The sequence below is a fragment of the Puma concolor genome, chromosome C2 (assembly GCF_028749965.1).
Source record: "Puma concolor isolate L17-30 chromosome C2, mPumCon1.1.hap2, whole genome shotgun sequence".
NCBI classification, from domain to species: domain Eukaryota; kingdom Metazoa; phylum Chordata; class Mammalia; order Carnivora; family Felidae; genus Puma; species Puma concolor.
This window is the reverse complement of record NC_141675.1, coordinates 42,099,772-42,124,040: the sequence shown is the minus strand read 5'-3', so window position 1 is coordinate 42,124,040 and position 24,269 is coordinate 42,099,772. Positions and strand designations below refer to the sequence as shown.

The 24,269-nt window shown below is 35.9% G+C and overlaps 1 long non-coding RNA gene and 1 pseudogene across 2 annotated transcripts in view; one reads left to right on the top strand and one right to left on the bottom strand.

Moving 5' to 3' along the window:
* Positions 1-24,269, bottom strand: part of LOC147577213 (uncharacterized) — a 410,290-nt gene that overhangs the window by 173,914 nt on the left and 212,107 nt on the right. The gene's annotated exons all lie outside the window — the stretch shown is intronic.
* Positions 2,393-2,513, top strand: LOC112850644 (small nucleolar RNA U3; annotated as a pseudogene).

Here is a 24,269-nt window from a genome sequence, read left to right as displayed (position 1 = left end):
TGCATATATAAAAGCAGAGCAAGTAAAGGGAAACATAATGGCTTTCATTTTCCAGGTCTCTGCTTCTCTTTCTTTTTTGCTTTTTTTTTTTAAATGAACAAATGCAACACTTACTTTTTGGTTTCATATGATTCTGCTAAATTTATGGAATTATCAGATCATTCTATTATAGGATTGATCACTAAGGAAAAATTCCTTTTATCATTTTCCAAAATAATGAAATTTTGCAACTATTAACTTACAAAAACTCATTCATTTTCATTTGTTGTTGATATTTCCTGAACAAAAAAAAGGAAATTCCCTTCTCTTCTCCATTTACAAATAATTCCCATTACCTATTCCCTCCCTTGCTTCATGATTGTGCTTATTTCTTTAAATTGTAAATGGTTAGGTCTTTCATCAGGTTGTTTTCTCAAGCTGTTATAATTTTACTTAAAAAATTAATGGAGTGTTTTAGAAATCATCATTACCATTCCATTTAATAATCGGAAGATGTCATCCAGGACTTATAAAACTAGAGAGGAGAAGTCAGTGGCTGGCATCAAAATTTCAAATGACAGGTTGACTTTTCTTATTAGGGGCTAATGCAGCTGATGACTTTAAGTTGAAGCCAATGCTCATTTACCATTCCAAAAATCTTAGGGTCTTTAAGAATTAAGTCAAATCTACTCTGCCTGTTCTCTATAAATGGAACAACAAAGCCTGGATGACAGCACATTTGTTTATAGCATGGTCTACATGGTGAGAGATCTATTGCTCAGGAAAAAAATATATTTCTTTCAAAATATTACTGCTCATTGACAATGCACCTGGTCACCAAGAGCTCTGATGGAGATATACAATGTGATGAATATTGTTTCCATCCCTGCTAACACAACATCCATTCCACAGACCACGGATCATGGAATAATTTCTACTTTCAAGTTTTAGTATTTAAAAATAAATTTTCTAAGGCTATAGCTGCCATGGATAGTGATTCCTCTGATGGGTCTGGCAGAGTAAATCGAGAATTTTCTGGAAAAGATTCACCATTTTTAATTCATGGGAAGAGGTCAACATATCAGCATGAATAGGAGTTTGAAAGAAACTGGTTCCAACGCTGATGGATGACTTTGAGGGGTTCAAGATTTTAATGGAGGAAGTAACTGCGGATGTAGTAGAAAGAACAAGAGAACTACAATAGAAGTAGGGCTTAAAACTGTGACTGAATGGCTGTAATCTCATGATCAAACTTTAACAGATGAGGAGTTCCTTTAATGGATGAACAAAGAGAGTGGCTTCTTGAAATGCAATCTACCCCAGTGAAGATGCTGTTAAGATTGCTGAAATGAATACAAAAGATTTAGAATATAACACAAACATAGTTGATAATGCAGTAGCAGAGTTTGAGAGGATTGATTCCAATACTGAAAGAAATCCTACTATTGGTAAAATGCTGTCAAATGTAGTCACATGCTACAGGGAAATTGTTCATGGAAGAGTCAATGGTTGGGCAAAATTCATTATTGTCTTAAGACAACAGCCACAGCCACCCCAATCTTTATCAACCAGCACCCTTACCCGTCAGCTGCCATCAATATCAAGACAAGACCCTCCACCGGCCAAAAGATTACAACTTACTGAAAGCTCAGATGATGGTTAGCATTTTTTATCAGTAAAGTATTTTTAATTAAGGTATGCACATTTTTTTGACATAATGCTATTGCATATTTAATAGATTATGGTATAGTGTAAATGTAACTTTTATATGCGCTTGGAAACCAAAAAATTAATTTGCCTTGCTTTATTGTCATATTCACTTTTTTGCAGTAGTCTGGTACTGAACCTACAGTATCTCTGAGGTGTGATTACACTACCAAACAGCTTTCCAAATTTATACCCACCGGCGAAGTGTGAGAGTTCCAGTTGCTCCAAATCACCATCACCCCTTTCTATGATCAACTTTTAATGGAGTCTAGTAATAATTTAAAGAGATAATCCTGGAATTTAAATCTATCACAAGGAATACACCTCCATTAATAGTATTATTATAAATCTAAGTTTAAATATTTCATTTTAGTTGATATGTACTTCCCTCCTCCCACCCCAGTTTGGCATGCACACAAACACAAACTCACATAAACACACCAACAACTGAAATAACAAGAGCTCCATTTGCTAGTTCTGGAAGAACTCTGTGATTTCCTATTGTGTTTTGGAAAAAAAAAAAAAAACAAAAACACCGTGCATTTGTATGCTTTAGAGAAATTTAGAAAAACAGGGAAGCATCCTATTATCTTTAAGAGTATCATTTTAAAACCTCAGAAACTGTCTCTAGCCGGTGCTTTCAAAGTCAGCTCAAAGTGCAGTGGGATGTGCAGAAAACGTTCATTAGTCAGGCACACCGCGAGTTAAGTCCTTACTTCTAGGAATCATTTCTAATCATTTGTAATTAGAGTAATGCTTTTGAAAACGTTTGCATTACTAACCATGAGGAGTTGAAACTTTCTCTTCTGGGAAAGTGAGCAGATGGTGTCACTTCATTTACTTTTTCCCATTCGGCGGGAAGGACTAAGGGATTTAACTTGTCCTTTCCGTCTCTCCTGCCTGGGGTTTGGATAGTTGTCTAGTCTGTGGTCGTAGCTCTTGGCTCAGCTATTTCTTGTCCAGTTCCTTTTGTTTGATATCACTTTGATCTTCGCCCAATATCAGCGATGCCTTGCTTGGATGACTCTCTCGCTCTAGCTCTTACTCTTTTCCTTGGCAGGAGTATTCTTTTCTTTTGGTTGTAAGAATCTGGCCAGTAATGAGGTGGTAAGCTCCTGTCGAAGCAGCAGGAGTTGTCAGTGCTCCTTTCTTTCATTAACTTTCTTGGGCTGTAGCCACAACAGCAAGACTTCAGGGACTGAGAATTTAACCTTCTCCAGCACTGATCATTTTTCCACATGGATTCACATGGCCCCATAGCCCCTTGGCCCCTTTCACCACCTCCTTCCCTCCACCCTGCTTTTTATAGATTATCCTGAACTTTCTGTCCAATGCTCTCCAGGGCCACCATGAAATAATACGCTTGAAGTATTTCTTTTTTATTTTTTCAGTTAACTACCTTTTATTCATTGTTGTTACATGAAGAGCACATTCATACGGCTTGAACAAAAGGTGCTGAAATTTCAGATAACAGCTGTGGCAAATTATCTTTTCTCTTATGAAATAAGCAAGTAATTGGTAACCACACTTTGTAGCATAATGTCATGTATTTTAATCCTAGTAGAAAAATGAAAATCTTGTGCTTAATAGTAATGATTATATATATTACAATATATAATGTAAATGTGTGTATATATATTATATATAATATATATTATATATAATATATATACACATATATATGATATAATTAGAAAAATCCCTTTCTCTTGAAGTAGTGGCCATTTACTTAAATAATCATAACATCACTCCCCACTTGATTCATTCTAAAAGAAACAATACATTGATATACTCACTGGAAACTCTGACCAACTTAATAACGATAGCAATAATAATATAATAACAGTAATACCAGTAATGATGGTGATGGCAATAAAACTATCATGTTTTAGATGCATGTTATATGCCAGATACAATGCCATACATTATTTGTTTAGTGTGTGTATATGTGCAAAATTTATCATTCTCAGTTAAAACTTGTATAACAGTTATGATCATGTCCAGTTTACAGATAAAGGAAATGATGCACAGACAAATTTCTTGCCCAAAGTTAGACTTACTCTGAACGGTTGCTCTCTTCCCTCACTTCCCACACCCTCTTCCCCCAGTCAATTTGCTATTCTCTCAGATTTAGCATAGCACATATCAATATTCATTTATCATCCCCCATATAATACGAGCATTCATTTGTAAAAGCATTTCCTAAGAATAGATGGGTATAACCTAGTCTTGGACCTATCATTATAAGCCATACAATGTTGAAAGAGTAGATTTGCTTGGTATTTCAAGCTTATTTTGAAATGATTTCTGGGGGCGCCTGGGTGGCTCAGTCGGTTAAGCGGCCGACTTTGGCTCAGGTCATGATCTCGCAGTCCGTGGGTTTGAGCCCCGCGTCAGGCTCTGTGCTGACAGCTCGGAGCCTAGAGCCTGTTTTGGATTCTGTGTCTCCCTCTCTCTGACCCTCCCCCGTTCATGCTCTGTCTCTCTCTGTCTCAAAAAAATAAATAAACGTTAAAAAAAGAAAGAAAAGAAAAAAATTTTTGAAATGATTTCTGTATACTAATGGAAGATCCAAACTCACTGGTGTTTTGTCTTGTTATAGACTGATAGATTTATTTATAATAACTGATGAATTATGCTTTTGTGTTTGTAAGATTAGAGGATATATAAAAGCATGTGTACTATTGACTAGTTTTAATTTATGTTACTTCCATTAATTTCCAATTTGCCATTAGGGACTAAGATGATTTTCCATTCTTTAGATCTCTATTGACACCAAATTAATATCAATACAGAACAATGTCCATATTGGGCACTACCTTCTTGATACGTGCCATTATGTACTTTATTATAGTTTCTCATTTCCTGGTCTGCCAGTTGCTCTAATGTTCCTTCATTTTTATACATGCAACTCTCTTAGACTCATATTTGCTGATGGATATATTTCTATCATCTTTCATCACTAGAAGCCATGGGCTTTTAGTTAGCCTGGGAAAATTAAAAAAGCAACATCCTCAACACAGGGCTCTTTATCTCTTAATGTTTGACAGCATAAGCAAAATGCCAGTCTCAGCCAATTCAACTTCATCAGATAGTCTACTAGCGGATTAGACACTGTGGCAATTACCTTCAAGGCCAGAGAATGAGTTCAGGAAAGAATACAGAGGGAGTTGCAGATTATGAAGACATAAAAATTATAAAACAAAGATAGAAATTGTACTCTAAATATTTCTCTCTCACTGATGGAGATGTTTCTTGCAAGGAGATGTAAGGTGTTAGAAGATTTCATTACTTTTAGTTCAATAAGATATCAATTAAAGGCAAAAAGAAAGCATTTATCGTATTTCTAAAAATTACATGCAAATGACCCCAACTTTAAAGTCAAAATGCTATTGCCAGAGTAATAATTTTTCAGTGGTTAATCCCCTTAATTCATTTCCCCAGAGTAACTGAATCTGTTGCAAGCACTGGGGCTCAAGGAATTAAAACAGCCAGGCATAGCAGAAAGAGACTTGGGTGACAGCAAGAGAACTTGGCTTAGTCCTTGACCTCCCACTCTGCTCTTAACATCCCCAGGTGACCTTGGGTAAGTACCTCACCTTTATGGTCCTTCCTTTTCTATACAATAGGGATTTGGGGGAAATAAACTGTTCTGTCCTTTTAAATTCCAGACATTTATTATTATTTTCTGTATTAAGACAGGGGTTTACTAAAACTGTTTGAGTAAATCATGCTTCATGTTATTCACTATGGGAGAGGAGCAGGAACCTGAGAGAAATTGCCTAACTTATTAGAAACAATGACTACTCCTTCATTACAGGTAGAGCTAATTGAAGATGACTGGTTTTGTGAATTTGACAGTTCCCAGCTTAAAGCCCTTTGGTGGTTCCCCATTATTCCTTAAGATAAAGATGAAACTCTTTAACCAGGGCCTGCATGGCCCCCTGCTGTCCAGCCCCTATGTTAGTTGAGGTAGGTCAATTGTGTAATGGTTCAACACAATGGATGTGTATTTCTTGTTTAGCTAATAGTCCGCTGAAGGATCCTTGTTGGCAGACTATTCTAAGAGTACCAGAAACCTAGGTTCTTCCCATCTTGTGGCTCTGCCTCCTCCCAGGACTTAAAATATTTTATATTTAGCTGACAAAGGGAAAGAGGGGTGGGCCTTGGCTCAAAAGTGATACTCATTATTTGTGCTTACATGCTATTAGTGGGAAAGAGTCACATGACCACACATAAATACAAGGATAAAATACTGGGAAATACAGTGTTGGTGAACATCCAAATAGAAGACAGAGAGAATTTGGGTACACAGGTAGCAGAGCTTCATTTCCACCTTGATGAAGTCATACATAATTTATTTCAGTTCCTAGAATGCCTACACTCCCCTTTGCCTCCAGGCCTTCACCTAGAATCTTCTCCCCGTTCACCTGTCTCCAACTTTCCCTTCTGGTCTAGGTTGCTGGTGACTTCCCTTCTGGGCTCGCATGAGATTTTATTTCTATTTGATCTTTACTTTATAATAATACTCACTGCAGTTTATTTCATTTAATTATATGTTTTCTCTGCTAGATTCTACACTCCTGGAAGGTAGAGACCATACTTTCTCCCTGTTTGGTGCAGGAGTGATGGAAAAAGAGGAGAGGAAGAGAGGAAGAGGAAAAGAAAAAGATACAGCACATGAGAGCTGGAGAAAATATAGTTAAGTAGATAGGCTACAGTGTCAAATGTCTTGTGGTTTTTTCTTCACCCGAATAGACTAGTTGATTTGGCATGGTATTGTCAGATAGCAAAAATATCCATCGTTCTTTGTGGTTATGAAAACCGATGTGATATTACAATATTTTGTTGTGTTAGTACAGAATATAACAACTGCTCTGGGATGACAAGGAAACACTAATTCTAAAGGAAAGGGGCTGCATCTGAAAATATTTTCAGTGCCCCAATCTTGTGTTGCATCTCAGCAGTGTCCTTTTAAGCACCACCAAATGCTTGCTGTCTTATTCACTCTTAAGGAATTCACAGGGCTTCTCTAATCATCTTCATTGAATGGCAACTTTCTCATTCTCACTGTGAGATTCTCAGGCTGAGAGGTGAGAGGCTATATAAGAAGAATAGAACAACGATCAGAATCATTATGGTTTGCTTTTGAGAGAATTATGTGGAGATTTGAAAACACACGCAGCTGAACTACCCTCAAATTACTGTGAACTTGTCTCCTTAAAATATCTTAGAGCCAGAGAGCTACAATGTTTCCAAATTTTACATTTACAAATATATGTGTAAAATTCTTTTTTTTGGTTTTGCGAGGAAATGTATTGATAGAAACTGCGGTGAAGCAGGTATGTACTCTTTCAGAAATAAGTATGTGGAGAATTCAGCAACGTGGCAAGCAGTGTTTCTGATGCCCAAATTGTAACACTTATTAGGAACCACACACAGAGGTAAGAAAAAAAATAAAACTCCACATTGATAATTTTACATAATTTTATAACATTACACAAATGGAATGAATGCAAGCCAAATCACATCTAAAACTATGTAATGTATAAGTTAGACTATTTGGCTAAATCCACATCTGAAAAAAGGAAAACACACAATCATTTTAAAAATAATTTGAGATACGTTTTGTTTCGCAAATGAAATTAAATTGTTTTATATGATGTGTCTTTTGGCTTCAATTCTCACAGAAGTACTTGAGACACATATCTCAGAAAAAATATCAAAATATGAATATTTTTGCTTAAATGAAAATTCAGACTTCATGAGTCACCAAAGGTTTCCATATCAGCGTGGAAAGCTGGAAAACAGATCAGGGATAGCAGACTTCTTTGGTGCTGCCCATAGAGTCAACGCTTGGCACAGCATGGATTAAAAATTTAATGAAAAACATTAGCTGTGTTTCTTATACACATCACAGAGCTGGAGTTTGCTTGTTAGCCGATCTGAAAAATGTTTCTCACTTAATAGGGCGTTAAGACTATTTATATTTATTGAAAGTAACAATATGTTCAATTATAGTCATCTTATATTGTTTTATAAATGTTATATATGCATAATTATAAACAAATATAAATATACAAAAAATTAGCTTATAAGCACTAAAATTATAAAGAATATAAGTAGCTGCAGCATTTAAGTACCCAGACAATATTTCAGAGTCTATTAACCTCAGAGTTCTCATTGTTTATAGGTAATTAATACTTGACCTCCATTTATTGACTTGTCAATCCAGCTGGATTCAAATGTTCACTTCCTGTCTTAATCTTGTATTACTTGTCTATCTTGGATCCAAGGATGAGGAATATGAGCATTTACATTTTTTAAGAAAATTACCCCAAGTTTTAGAATTATGCCATCGTTTTTTTTTTTTTTTTTTTTGGAGAGACCAAATTGTCTCTTATTTTTGTTTTGGAGCTGAGAAAAGTAAGGCTTGAGAAACTGAAGCCTGAAATAAAATGGATACTTACTGCGAGAACCAGGATTTTCCTTGGATTTTTAAAGGCTATTTTCCAAAGATATTTTCACTATTTGGATTTAGTTTAAAACAAAATTTTAACCCCTATTAAAGGAAAGAAAACTCTTACATTTTTAGACTGGTTTATTTTCATCCATTTAATCTGTCAGCACATAGACAGTTGTTTCAGATATTTAGCTACTTTGATAAGGTATTATTTACATTTCTCTTGAATGACAAAAATAAAAACATAGTATACAGTGATATTTTAATGAGAGTAATGTCATCTCAAAGATTCTAAAAAGAAAAAAGAGGAAGCTCTTTCATACTTAACATAAAGGAAACTAATTCTGCTTTGCTCTTGCACCTGCTTAAAGGAATTTATTGGAAGAAATGGAATTGGAGATATTTGCCTTTTTTATTAAAATCAGCTTAATAGTTCTTAGCACCACCTGTCACCACATTGTACAATCCATCTTTGGGTACTAGGTTTTCTCCAGATGTTTAGCTTTCTGTTGTCTTGGGGATCATGGCTTTTTTTTTTTTTTTACAGCCCAGTGATTCATAGGTCACATCATTTTCCTGTGGCAAATACACAGATGTAGGTAGTTTGAAAACATTTTAGTTAAGGAAGGAAAAAATTACTATTAGCTTTGATGATTCTACTTTTAGATTTAAATACCAAGCCAATATGGTATTCCTGAGGGCAGGCAATAAGTAGGTAGAAAGTTACTGATGTAAACAAATTCTATCAAGCTAATCTTAGAAGATCCCCCGTGAGTCTATTTTAAATATCTTATTCATATGGGCTTTTTTTTTTTCTGGAATTGTCCACTGTTTTTATGCAAGGATAGTATCATGCAACTTTAAATTAATTACACAGCTATACCAAAGCATAAGATAAACGATCTGTTGGTTTTATCTATTATTTGACAGTGAAAGCACAATTCACTGTACAGATTATTTTTGGAATATAATCAGTTGCATGGCCAGGCAACATATTTTTTTCAGTGAACTTTAGCCAGGCTAAAACTCAGGTTGTAGTTACTTTGAAACTAGACTATGTCTTTCTGTGAACTGGGATAAGCTACAGGTGTTGGAAGAATCATCTCAGGTGAATAAGGTCAGTCTCCTTATAATTATATCTTCCCAGAATTCCTTAACTCATGTTCAAGCTGCATTCTAGAGAGTCACTAAAAAAAAGTGGATCTATGATGTAAATAGTAGAGCATATCGGTGTACTTGTCCTTTGCCAGTCCTTGGGAATTAGAATTTCTGTATATTAGACAAAACCCTTATCCTGAGTAGTTGGCCTGTTGGGCTTGGGATGGATATATCTCTACTAGACGGAGTATAAGAGGACCTCTTTTCCCCTTCTCTGAACTTTAAGCTCAGGCTTCTTTGGAATAAAATGAAAACAGTGTTGATGAGATTAAATCAATTTACAGGAGCGAACCCAGGTTTAAGATTTGGAAGGTGGTTAAGACAGACCCCTTTCAAAGTCACTTTCCCTTTAACATTCTGCTAACAGCCAATGTGCAGTACCTTACGGAGGCACCCTGAAATCTGATGGCCAATGGTATTCCTCTGTTAGGAAGAGTTCACCAGCTTTCAGAGCCCCAAGCATCTCTAAATGCAACTAATTGCCCTTTATAGCATTAGGATGGGGGCCATGACAGTGCTCAAGCCCCTAACACATTAGACAATTCCTGGTTGCACTTCTTTATTCTGTCCCTATTATGTTTCACTAGCTTGTTGAAACTAAAGCAAATCTTAGCATTGTAAGTAAATGGGTTATGGTGGTGTACGAGTTATTTACTCTGATTTGCAGAAAGATTTAAGAACCTTAACTAGCTTAGTCTTTTCCTTCTGCATAGAGACTACCTATTCCTAATTAAATAATCAGTCTTAACTTTGGTACTTTCCTTTATCATCCAACTTTTCTAATTACATAACAGTATCTTAGGTGGTGGAAGGAAACTTTCCTGGAAATAAATTATTAAGGAAACATGGGTATTATATATATTCATTTTATAAATGAAAAATAAACACAGAAACATTTGAAAGGGATACATGTTGATGTAAGAGACCTCTGCCAGGGGTGCCTGGGTGGCTCAGTCGGTGAAGCGTCCGACTTCAGTTCAGGTCATGATCTTACGGTTGGTGGGTTTGAGCCCCGTGTCGGGCTCTGTGCTGACAGCTCAGAGCCTGGGGCCTGCTTGAGATTCTGTGTGTGTGTGTCTCTCTCTCTCTTCCCCTCCCCCACTCATGCTCTGTTTCTCTCTGTGTCAAAAATAAACATGAACAAAATTTAAAAAAGAAAAAGAGAGACCTCTGCTAGTGTTCTACCAAAAAAGAAGTAGGGGTGGGAAGGATTTTTAGTTTAGATAGTTTAAAAAATTGCTTATTTCTTTCATCCTAAATTTTAGATCACAACCAAGGAAATAAACAGGACTTATTACATTATATTTAAGTAAGATTTAGTAACACAAGTTGAATGCAGAGATTTAGCTCTCTCCCCTCCAGTCTCATTTTAGTAACGATTTTGGGAGATAGGAAGGTAGAAACAAGTTGTAAATTGATAAAAGGAAACCACTTATATGAAGTGGCTTTAAATTTTTGGTTAAAACCATTTATTCGGTACATACTGTGTCTATGTGCCAGACACTGCACTAGGAGCTGGGACTATAAACTTTCATTTAGTCAACAATTTATATTGGTCCCTTACTACAAGCCAAGCACTATTCTAGGCACTGGAGATAATAAAAAGAAGAAACAAAAGTTCTAGGCCTCATTGAACTCGCATTCCAGGGGGAAAAGTCAGAAGACAAAAGCACAACATACAAGTAAAGTCTAAAGTTTATCTGGTGGCGAGTGGTGGTGAGAAAAAGAAAGGAGAATAAAAGGGACTAGAACTGAAGGGTTATAATTTGTTTGAGCTGAAGTATAAATTGGTGCAGTCACTACAGATAACAGCATGGAGACTCCTCAAAAAGTTAAAAAAAGAACTACCATATGATCCATCAATACTACTTCTGGATATTTACCTGAAGAAAATGAAAACATGAACCTGAAAAGTCATATGCACACCTATGTTCACTGCAGCATTATTTTCAATTAGCCAAGATATGGAAGCAACCCATGTGTCCATCAGTGGATGAAGGGATAAAGAAGATGTGGTACACATGTACGTACACACACACACACACACACATGCACACACACACACACAATGGAATGTTATTCAGCCATAAAAAGAATGAAATCTTGCCATTTCAGAAACATGAATGGACATTGCATGCATTATGAGAAGTGAAATAAGTCAGACAGAGACAAATAGCATAGGATTTCACTTCTACATGGAATCTAAAAAGCAAAACAAGACAACAAACAAAACAAAACAGAAATAAACTCATAAATACAGAGAACAAACTGATGGCTGCTGGGGGGGAAGAAATAGGTGAAGAGAATTAAGAGGTACAAACTTTCAGTTATAAAAGTAAAAAGACACAGGACGCAAGGTACAGCATAGGGAATATAGTCAACAATATTGTAAAAAATATGTATGGTGGCAGATAGTAACTTGCCTTAGAAACTAAGAGCTGGTTCTTTGAAAAGATAAGCAAAACTGATAAACCTTTAGCCAGACTCATCAAGAAAAAAAAAAAGAGAAGGCCCAAATAAACAAAATCAGAAGTAAATGAGGAGATATTGCGAAGAATACCATGGATATACAAAGGATCATAAGAAGACTACTATAAACAATTATATGCCAGCAAATTGGACAACCTACAAGAAATGGATAAATTCCTGGAAACATACAATCCTCCAAGACTTAATAATGAAGAAAACGAAATTTTGAATAGCCTGATTGGTAGCAATGAAATTGAATCATTAGTAGTCAAAAAGCACTCAATGAGCAAAAGTCCAGGACCAGATGTTGACACAGGTGAATTCTACCGAACATTTAAAAAACTAATACCTATTCTTCTCAAATTATTCCAAAAATTTGAAGAGGAAGGACTGCTTCCAAACTCATTTTACAAAGTCATCATTACTCTGATACCAAAACCAGAAAAGACACTACAAAAAGAAAAAGAAAAAAAGAAAGAAAGAGAGAAAAGAAAAGAAAAGAAAAGAAAAGAAAAGAAAAGAAAAGAAAAGAAAAAAGAAAAGAAAAGAAAATTATGGGCCAGCATCCTGGGGCAAGGCAAATTGTAATTTTAAATGAGGTGGTTTCAGCAAGTGCTCCTTGCAAAAGGAGCAGCCAGTGATAAGGCCCTGTGGTGAGAGCACGCTGAGAGTTTCAAGATCAGGGAGGGTGGAGTAGGGAGAGCAAGAAGGAAAGTATTACAGGTTGAGAAGTAGTAATGGTGTGTCAGATCATGGTAGAGTTGTAGCTATTATAAGAAGTCTAGTTTTTACTCTAAGTGAAAAGACACTGTCAGAAGGTTTTGAACAGAGGGTTTAAGTTCATTTAAATTTTAAAAGGACCTCTCTGACTGATGTAATGACTGCAGGTTGCTACAGGGTGACATGGGGGCAGCTGGGTAAGAGTGGAAACAGAGTTTCATGCTCTTTAAGGGCCTTGGGTCTTGTTCAGGAGCTAGATTTGTTCACAGATTGTAAAGGTGAGTAAGGAAGAGGAAGCAGGAAGGAAGCATGGTCTGAGAAAAGAAGCAAGCTCTCTCAAGATCAAATGCACTCATTTCCTTTCTGCCCATGCAGTATTAGTAGGTTTTACAGAGTCCCTCTGGGATATGGAGGCAGAAAAAGACAGGAGGAGGGTGATACATTTTTGTTTAAAATATTTATCTTTTAAAATTATAACTGTAATATACATTAATTATAAACAAGTTTAGAAAAGTATAAATTAAAAAGTAAAAGTAAAAATTTAAATTTAAATTTAAAAATGGAAAGCAGCGAGAATGCCATTGTCAAGAAATGATGACTGTTAGTATTTTTATTTATTTTATTCCAGCCATTTTTCTTTCTACCTACTTATTTATGAAGAACTAAAAAAAATACTATATATGAGTGGATTTGTTTTTCCCCTCAAATTATACCGATTAACTGTTATCCATGTCATGGAATATTTACAGAAACTATGGTATTTATAGCAGTATTTCCATTGTAGTGATGTTCATTATTTTATTATAGCCATATATTTAGAAAGACGGATTATTTTTACCTTCATATTGTTAAAGGAAAGCTGTTTTGATCATCCTTGAAAGTAAATCTTTTTAAGAATCTCTAAAGATTTTCTTAAGATACATTAATAACAGCAGTAGTGAAATTTTAAGATCAAAAATACAATTATCCTTCATTTTCCTGGCATGTAACATCAGACTATTCACCAGAAAAGCTATAGGGGCACACTTTTGACAGCTCTACCATAATCCCAACTATCTCTGAACAATGAAATTAAATACACATATGAATTTAGTTACTACTATTGAATTTTACATTTCTCTATTAGTATCATGTTTCTCTTTAACCCCCCCCCCCCTTTCCTTTACTGGGATGCATATATATACTTCTCACTCATTTACAGGATCTTGTTATAAAATAAGGTTATTCAACATTCTATCATGTATATTGTGAATGTATTTGTCATTGTGCCTTTTAGTTTGCATGCTATTTTAATTTTATATAGTCTATCTTTTCCTTTCTTATTTTTCCCTGTTTTAAGAGCACTGTTTTCCATCCTGACATTGATATCATCTAGTTTTTCTATAAGCCTTTGTGTTATTTGTTGATTTTCTTTTTTTTATTCTCCTCCCTCAAACTCATTCTCCAATTGGACTTTTTTAGGTGGAGTCAAAGATGAGAATCTAAGCTGACTTCTGTATTTTTAACATGTGGCCTGTTTTCCCAAAGAACATTTAGAAGTGTCAAACTCTCTTTCATTAAATTGTGATACTTTCTTTATTGCTGTAAAGTTTTTACATGTACTGGGTTCTGCTTCCACTGATCTGTTTAAAATTTTTCATGCTACAGTATGTTTTGATACGTGGTAGGAAATGTCTCTGCAACATTTCAAGTCTTAAACATGTGATTTAGTTGGTTTGAGGAAATCAGACTAATCAAAAAGGCCACTTTGTAGGCTAATGAATTATTTTTTACTAATTCTATTTCTGTATAAAAACAAACAAAATGGTTATTATTATCTATTCTGTCATTTATCATTTATTCTGATTAATTCTCTCCCATCTGAAAAAATGCTCCTCAATGTTGAAAATACCTAGCCAGAAATAAAACTTCTAGGATTTTATGTTAAATCAAACCAAATCTATATATGAATACAGTATAAAACATGCAACATTTCTGGTAAGTTAATGCCTATAGGCGAATTCACCTGTAGGTGAATGAATGAATGAATGAAGTATAGGGTATGGAGATACATACACAGATAGGATTTTCATGATGAAATTACACTAGTAGATACAAAACTAAGAAACTCTAATACATAAGCCCATTTTATAGTCTGAAATGTAAACTGTAATTCAGAAATTTGGAATGCTGGTGGAGAAAATGGTTTGACACAAAATGAGTGAAATGGCTTGAGACAAATGACTGATAATATGAAATGATTTTCCAATTTGCATTTTTTTCTAGAAGTGAGTGTAAAGACATTTCCTTTGGCAAAATATAAAGATTTTAATACCCTGATTAGCTTGACGAATGAAATGGGAAGCATATCCTGAGAGGTTCTTTTTAACCATAGTTACGTTTTCTCATATGGTATTTTGCCTCCCCTATTTCTCTCTCTTTCTTTCTCCATTCACTTTTTCCTCCTCCTTTTTAGATTTCCTTTCCCTTTCCTTTTATTTCATTTTAAACATCCAGCCTAATTAACTTCAACAAGAAAGGTCTAATAGCCAGTCAATCATGAAAAAGAAAAAAAGAAAGCAAGAAAAGAAACTATCAACTGATTAGTATACCTTTCTCATTATACAGTAGATTAGATATTACTGTTTTGACTTCACAGTCTCATGAGAAAGACTTGGCTAAGAAAGACTACAACAAAACATTCATTAGTATGACATATGGCAAAAATAATGGAAGTGGGACCCAACAAACCCATTCAGGTTAAAATCTTGAAGCTGTAATTGTAAGATAATTGCGTAGTCTTATTGTCAAGCAGTTACAGCATGAGACTAATAGGATGCCAAGGGAAATGTTGATCAGTACTTGAGAGCCTTAATTTTCTCCAAATTTTATTCACCAACTTGTTCAATGAATAGGGCTCTCTTCTGAAGTTGCTATTCATGTGTGAGTTACTGAACAGTTATGTGCTTAAAAGTGGTGGCCAAACAGAGCTACTGAGGGCGTGGAGTGGGCACTCAGATGAGAAAATGAAAGATACGCCCCCCAAAGTTTATTCCAAGATGGAGAGAATGCTCCCAACATCTGGATTGCATTTCTGATTGTGCCAATGATATTACTTATTATAACTGTGCTAAATAAACCATTGCATTAATCTTTTTTTCAATTTACTCTAGTCAAAAAAGTTACTTTTGTGTTTGCAAGAATAATTTGTAGGATTGATCAAATGCTCAAATCTGTGTAGATTTTCTTTTATGAGTTGCTCTCTGATCACAAATCCACATATTCTGCGGCAAGATGCTTATAAACATAAGAATATCTCAGGAATACTGAAATTATAAGCATTCAGATATCTCCAATTAATCTATTTTTAATAGAAAAGTGATATATGCATATAACATTCTTATTTTTAGTGAATTATGCACAGTTTTTCTCCCAATAACTGCTTATGTTATGAGTTTAATAATGGACTTTATTTATTGTGCACAGAGAAAGCAAAAAAAAAAAAAAAAGGAGAGAGAGAGAAATATCTTCATCTACAATAGGCAGCCAGAATACGCTCTATTTTAAGTAGTGCAATAATTTCATTAATGTTAGAATGAACTGCTCAACTTTTGCCAGAATGAAATGAATGATTATCAGAGTTGCTGAAAACCTAAAATTAAATGGAAAATGTTGAAGATGATTTGAAAAATCACAATAATTCAAGAAGATTCTTAGGGTACATTTCCAATAACTTTTCCACAAAGTTATAAGATTTGGCCATTTAGTCTAGCAGGTTGATTTTATAGATAAGGACAAAAACGCACAGTGAGATCAGGGTCAAGAAGCTTTTCCAAAACTACACATCTACTTGGCCCTTCTTCCTAGCTCAAAGACCTTTTTGCACAAATAACAGTTGGTATCCAAAGGTGATACCTTGAATGAGAATCCAAGTAAATTAAGATATTTATTTAAGGATGTCTGCTAGCTCTTCTTTTGTACCTTCTGCTATTCGCCATGATTCTTTTAAAACATCAAACTGATCATAAAAATCTTCTGTTCAAAGTCCTCTAACAACAACTCCTCTGCTACATTTCACTCAGATTAAAAGCTTGTCCTTGTAATGCCCTTGCAGAATCCTGCTGCTCACTCTGACCTCGTCTCCCCCACCCCCACCCCCAACTTACTCTGCCTTAGTTCTTCAAGTTTGTCTCAGAACTCTTTGTAGTTCCCTCCACCTGGGATGTTTTTTCCCCAGATACATCTCTGTCTCTCCCCGTCACGTTCCTCAAGACTGTGCCCCAGGACTACTCCTAAACGTGGAAAGTGGACTCCTCTGTCCTGCCTCTGTTCTTCTAGAGATGCCAGTGCTGCTCTCTTTCATGAGAAGCTACACCCCCCACAGAGCAGAGAGTTCAACAAGCCCAGGGTAAACACCCACCTGACATTGGCTGTCCTTTACCCTGTCATTTTCAACGATGCCCAGAAAATGTCATAGGTGAGGCTGCTTTGCTCCAGTCACAGCACCAGTGAGGACTTCCCTGGTTATCTTATTTAAAATTACGCCCTCATTATTACCCAGATCTCCCTCTTTCCCTTTCATATAGTACGTGTCACTTTCTGATGTAGTATATAGTTTACTTACTAATTATATCTGTCTCCTTCTAGAATGTAAGCTCCATGAGGCAGAGAGTTTGCCCACTTGTTTGCTGTTGTGACACCTTATACCAAGTAGTGGATGGCACACAGTATGTATTTAATGATACTTGTTTTTTGAGTGAATGAATGAATGTAGGGCACAGCTTGATCTGTATACGGAATAGCTGCAAATATGACATAAATTCATTTGGACATATTATCTTGTTTTCTGTTCATCTTTCTTGCCCATGGAGCCTGTTCTAATGATTCAAATCTTTCTTCTGAAATCCAGCAAGTAATGTCAAAGTATTAAAAAATATCTTCAAAAAATTAGTTTTATTAAAATTAAAACTCTTCATAAAATTGGTGATAAACAGCTTCTTTCCCTGAGCTTTGGGCCTGTTGTTGAGAAGTTATTTATAAGGAGAATCCTCAGTTCAAAACAACTGTGCTTAAAAGCTTATAAGTGAGGAGCCTGCCTTGGATTCTCTCTCTCTCTCCCTCTCTCTGCCCATCTACCAATCTCCCCCTCTCTCACACACACACGCACACACACAAAAAGCACATCAAAAAAAGCTTCTGAGTTCTGAATGACCTCTTCTGGGATAATCTCAAGCCTTTATATCAAACCTGATGTAAACCAGCTTCCCAAAAATGTGTGAACCATTTTCAGGTGCAACATTTTCCACTCGTGCTTCCTAAATATTTTGTAACTTACTAAATATTTACTCTTATGACCTAAATAGAATATTGATTTGCGGTGCCTGAGTGGCTCAGTTGGTTAAGGGTCCAACTTTGGCTCAGGTCATGATATTACAATTCTGTGCTGTCAGCACAGAGCCTGCATGGGATCCTCTGTCTCCCTCTCTCTCTCTCTCTCTCTCTCTCTCTCTGCCCCTCCCCTGCTCTCTCTCTCTCAAAAATAAATAAACATTCGAAAACATATTGATTTAAGGACAAAACATTCTCTGGATAAGAACTCATATTTTTAATAGTTTATTTATTTATTTTGAAAGAGAGATAAAGTGGGTGAGGGGCAGAGATTGAGGAAGAGAGGGAGAGAATTCTAAGCAGGCTCTGCACTGATGGGCTTGAACCCACTAACCGTGAGATTATGACTTGAGCTAAAACCAAGAGCCGGATGTTTAACCGACTGAGACACCAGGTACCCTGAGAACTCACATTCTCTAAAAAAGAGTTATTAAACTTTTACTCCTTGCCTATTGTGTTTAGTAAGACCAGGGCGCTGTCCTAGGTCGTGGAGAAATGAGAAATCATGATGTCTTAGAAGACTAAGGACATCCATATCTAGTGACCTTTTCAAGTGTTAAAGCAATGGCAAAAAAACCTAGAATAAGCAAATATCTTTCAAACAGAACTTTTGGTGTAATATTTTCATTAATAGGAATATTTCATGTTGTCAGGACATTTTGAGCACCCAGAGTAGAATTTTGAAACTTTAGGAGCCTTAGAGATTATCTAAATTCAATCTCATTTCACTAGTGAAAATTCTAAGCATCAGATAAGACAGATAAATAGTGCACATAGCATTAAAAATAAAATATTATGGTATTCAGAGAAGGAAGAAAAAGCTTCTATTTGAGGGACTGGAGACCATCAGTGCCCAGCAATGGAGGCAGCATGGCCAGGCCTGACACAAGCAAAGGAACAAAGGTAGGAATGCTAGGATGCTGTGATATGAAAGAGTAAGTGCTCCGATTTGATTGGCATGTCAGGGAGAAATGGGGCATGATTGAGAAGTAGGATCAGATTATGGTATACCTTATGTTGTAGGCTTAAAAATTTGAATTTTACCCCGTAAGCAATGAAGGGATATTAATGTTTTTGCAGGAAGGTGATTGAGTTGTGCTCAAGAATATTTGTCAGTAGTTGGGAAGGTCAGTGGGGTGGGAAGATTACTTGCTTGAGGATCACCAGTGTTATGAAATGATTGGTGTTATGTGCAGTCATATTAGATTGTTGGGATATATAGTTCAGGGAGATAAAAGCCCACTTGAACTCAAGTTATGGGGACAGGTGGAGAAGACAGAGTCGAAAGGAGAAATGCTTTGTGGGTGGGTATGTACCCACAAATGTACACTTAGTGTACACTTAGATGTACTAAGAGAATCTAACTTTGGGTATTGAATTAGAATCATGAGATAAACCAATATAATAAAACAGAAAGATGTCCATTCAATATTTCCTTGTCACTTTTACCATTTTAGAACCAGACCAAAGTTTTCTTTGGTTTTGAAACCTTCAGGACAAATAACAAAGTCCCTCTTTCTAATCATCATTGAAGGAGAGACTCATCTCCTATGATACAAACTAAGTTGAAGGAACAAATAGAAAACTAAGATATGGTTGGAGGGTAGATATCAGTGGAAAAATTAGGCAAAACATGTGATCTCCAATACATGAAAATATTGATAAACAAGTAATAAAATAATTTAGAAGAGAGAAGTAGAAATTATTTTGAGCACCATTTTGTACCAGACGATCATGTGATCATCTGGAGAGCAAGGAGAGGAACTACAGACCAGCTACATTGTTTGTGAGAAAGACGATGAGAGAAATACTTCACGAATACAGGATTTATAGCATTGGGGGTCTTATTCAATTGCTTCTGACAAGAGTATGTGATTAGAGTATAGTGGTGTAGAACATGTAACAAATAAGTTTTATGTATCACTTTAGCAAAATGTTTTCTCTCTGAATATATGTCCTGAAATACTCTACATTTCTGAGTTGTGATATTTACTTACCTTAGGTCAGATTTCTTCCCATAAGAACACATCTCTAATGTAATAATGTAAATCAATGGGAAACATGATCCAATTAATAATTTTTTAAACAAATGCATTGCAAGATTATATTTTTTAAAAGTATGCTCTATCTGTAGTTAAATTATTTTCAAAAAAAGTAATTTACATTTGACTTAAGGACACTTTTCTCATTAAGATACACTACTGAAAAATCCACAAGGCAGCAAGTTTGGAGAAGCTAGGTGTATTAAATTATACATGGTCACTTAGGGAATTGCTCAAGGAAATACTAATAGTAGCAGTATAAGCCCATAGGTATTATGGCAAGTACATCCATCATGTGAGAACAGTTGTCATTAATAAAGCCTTATTCCCAAATACAAAGAGCTTTCAAAGCATTTTCCACTTGGATTACTGTATTGTCTTAGAGATTTTAAAGATTCAGTCGTTGGCTTAAGAAATTGAAAATAAATGTCAAAACTCAAAGTGTGAAGTTCCGCAACAACTATTTAGGTTTGACTAATCCTTGCTATAAGAACATAAAAACAAGACAAAGAGAGTCCAAATAGATTTTTAAAAAATATTTAAGAAAAGTATAACACTTTTTTTTTCTAACAAAGAACATTCATCTGGCACTAATCTTGTTAAATCTTTGTCTCACTACATTGATCTTCTATTTCTTCCATTATCTTCTACACTGTCATTTAAATTTTCACATTTTATTTCAGCTTTCCCAGAATAATTGGAATCTCCCTGAGTGCAAGAAACACACTTTAAATTTCTTGAAACATGAAGAGTTTCTATCAGGGTAAGTGTCTGGTAAATCTATAATGTTTAATTATAAATTTCTATCACCTGTTTGAAAATTATTAAAGATATAGCTTGAATTAAAAGCTAAAATATATTGAATACTATGTACCAGGCATTATGTTAAGCGTTTTATGTGGGTTAGCTAATTCAATCTTCAAAATACATCTATGTATTAAATAATTTTATTTTTAAATTTTTTTTAATGTTTTATTTATTTTGGAGACAGAGAGAGACAAAGCATGAGCAGGGAAGGGTCAGAAAGAGGGAGACACAGAATCCGAAGCAGGCTCCAGGCTCTGAGCTGTCAGCACAGAGCCCTACGTAGGGCTTGAACTCACGAACCGTGAGATCATGACCTGAGCTGAAGTCGGACGCTTAACCGACTGAGCCACCCAGGCACCCCTAAATAATTTTAGTAATAGTGTTGTTAGTATTCCTCTAGAGAAGTAAGAGAGATAATTTAAGGAACTTATTCAGGATCTCACAGTTATTTGAGGTAGACAGAGATAGGATTTTGAACCAGGGATTTGGATGCCAATGTCTTACTACTACTTTATACTGATGAGTCCACCCCTCTCAGTCAATGTCCTTGCTTTCACATAAATGACCCGGAGCATTTATGAATTTCACTAATACTGTAATTCAGAAATACAGAAAATGCATCTTTGGAATTAGTTTTCAGGGTGCTCAGCTATATAACCACAAGCAATAAGCAACTGTTCTACATACTTAGAGAACGATCATGAGTTTCATCCTGTATATGGAAGCACATATGGCCTGAGATTTTCCTTCTCCAATTCCATCCCTAGGCTTGTCAGATGTTGCCAATCTACTGGATGGGCCTACCATTCTTCATCCTCTGAATGGGTCTATGGCAAAAGCCACCTGTTCTCCCAACTTCTTCTTCAAGATCCCCGGGTCCCAGCCAGCCACTACTTGCAGTTTTTTTAAGATTCCTTCCCACTGACTGCTACTTTCATTTTTTTGTGCATATCTCCATGTTTTTTGTTTCAGCCACTAACCAGTTCCAAATGTCTGCATTTATCTAAGAATTTATTGCTTGTAATTCCATTTCTGTATTAGTTAAGGTACTTTGGTTGCAAGGAACAGAAAATAACTCTGAGAAACTTAGAAAAAAGAAGACTGAAGGAGAGGAGAGTAAAGAAAGGCAGAGGAGAAATACTGGAAGGACACTGGAGTAGCTCACAAGATCAAAGCAAAAGTAAAATGAGGATACAGATCTCTTCTCTTATCTCATCAATTTCTACCTTGTTGGTCACCATTACATTACTCAAAATTTAATGTCTTTCACCCACCCAATATGTGACTGATCAACGCTAAAATTTCAAGAAAAATATTCTATCATGGTATGTAATTCATCTTAGTAGTCTGAGGGATGCAACTTATTTTTAAGAGGTGGGAAAAGAAAGGTATTCATGAAAGATAGAATATCCTAGATAGCAGTAACTCCCTAAATCCTTTTCTCCAACAACATCTTTTCCTTTGAAACATATGATTTTAAAAAATGGCTCTCTGAACATGATTCTCTCCCATGTAAGACCTCAAATAGGTGTTTTTTTCCTCTTAATGGGAGATAATCCAAAGTCATATCTAGCACCAAAGTCATGTCTAGCTCCTACATGAAAAAATGCTATCACTGGTATCTGTGATATTAACTGGTATCAGTGCTATCACCAGTAATGATATTATGCAGAGAGGCTGGGTAGTCTATTTTCCTCTAGTTTTATCACATTTTCTCATGAGATTGTACAACCTGTATAGGAAAGTCATGTGTATATCTGCCATTCAACACATCATACGTATAAGAGAGGAAAAAATAAAAAATAATAGAGAATTTTAAATATCATATGTTCAGCAAGCAAGGAATAGACTAGATTCCCAATTTTTGAAAATTGCCAGTGTGGTGGCTCAGTCAGTTAAGTGTCTGACTCTTGATCTCAGCTCAGGTCATGATCTCACAGTTCGTGGGATGGAGCCCTGTGTCAGGCTCTGCATGTCAGGTGCAGAGTCCCCTTGGTATCCTTTCTCTCCCTCTCTCTCTGCCCCCACCCTGTTGCTCACGTGCACATGCCCACTTTCTCTCTCTCAAAATAGGTAAAATTTTAAAAAGAGAAGAAAATTGCCAAAAAGTCAGAGCTGGTATTCTTGACTTCATTCCCCCACTAGCTATTTCATATTCTCTTGTTCAATATCTACTTTTCAGAGATTTTGACCTATTAGGGTGATTCAAGTTGTTATTGTTCCTGAGGGTCCAGAGCTTCTAGTGGGCTAGGGATGCCACAATTTTTACTTCTTGACAAGGTAGAACTAGAATATACTCAAGAGGGATTTCCTACACTTACTCTAGGCCTGAGATTCAGGGTTAATCATCTCAACCATAACAGTGAAATGTACTGCTTCAAGTTCTGCTACTAACTGGGAGGGGCTCCATTCTCCACTCTCCTTCAGGGCTCCACTCTGAATGGGGCTGTGATGGCTATGATGGTCACTTTCAGCAGGTGACCACACTTTGTCAGAGCTAGCTATAATCTACTTCTCTCCAGTTTCCTTATTTCCAAATTGAAGAGAGACTCCACATGAGGACCCTAATCTTTGGTATTGATTGAGGAAAGGCAGTGTCATGGCAGGAAAAGATATGCTGGGAGTGTAAGCATTTCCCTAAAGGACTTATCTAGACTTTCCAGAACTGTTCAGGCAAGGCCTCTTTTCCATGGCTGATCAGATCACATAGGACCTATTTCAAGATGGACAGTTCAGGGGGTGCCTGGGTGGCTCAGTCCATTAAGCATTCTACTCTTGATTTTGGCTCAGGTCATGATCTCACAGTTGATGACGGCAAGCCCCATGCCAGGCTCTCAAATTAAATAAACATTAAAAAAAAAAAAAAAAGATGGACTTCTCAGGTCAGTTGGTCAGCTGATCTCTCAAGTTCTAACAAGAGCTCAGTCCAACCAGAATTCCATTTATCACATGACTTTCAATATTACTCAAAGAAGAAATAACTTACTGAAGCAGATATGGCCTACTTCAAAAACCCTACTGATCTTTGCTATGACTGCTCTATCAGGGTTTTCTACATGATCTATCTAGGACGTCAAGATGCTTTTAGTAGCATTGGTTCATTAGATCAAAAGAATCAGTGGCAGAACTTAACTGTGGTCTGGACCAGTTGGGTTGTACACTTCCGACCCCACTAAATTTCGGATCACTTGGTAAAGGATTTGGAGGAAGACACCTATAGATGGTATATATTGCCAAGTACTCACTAGGGATTAATGCCTCCCTGTTAATCATTTAGGACACAAAGTACAATGAGGAAGAGGAAGAGATTATTCAGCGTGTTCAGTGCCACTGAACCCCAGAAAATTCTATGATACGGTCTTTGCCATTTTGTTTTTGAATTTACTTTTCATTTATTTCCAATGTATCACATTCTCTTACTGCTTCCTGTTCTTTAGATCATATTATTGTGATGGCACCAATAAAGTGGATCAGATTGATGTTCTGTGGCAAAGTGGGATGGTCAAAGAATTTAGCTGGAATGTTTTCTATCCTTGAGGTAGAATATTATATTAGTA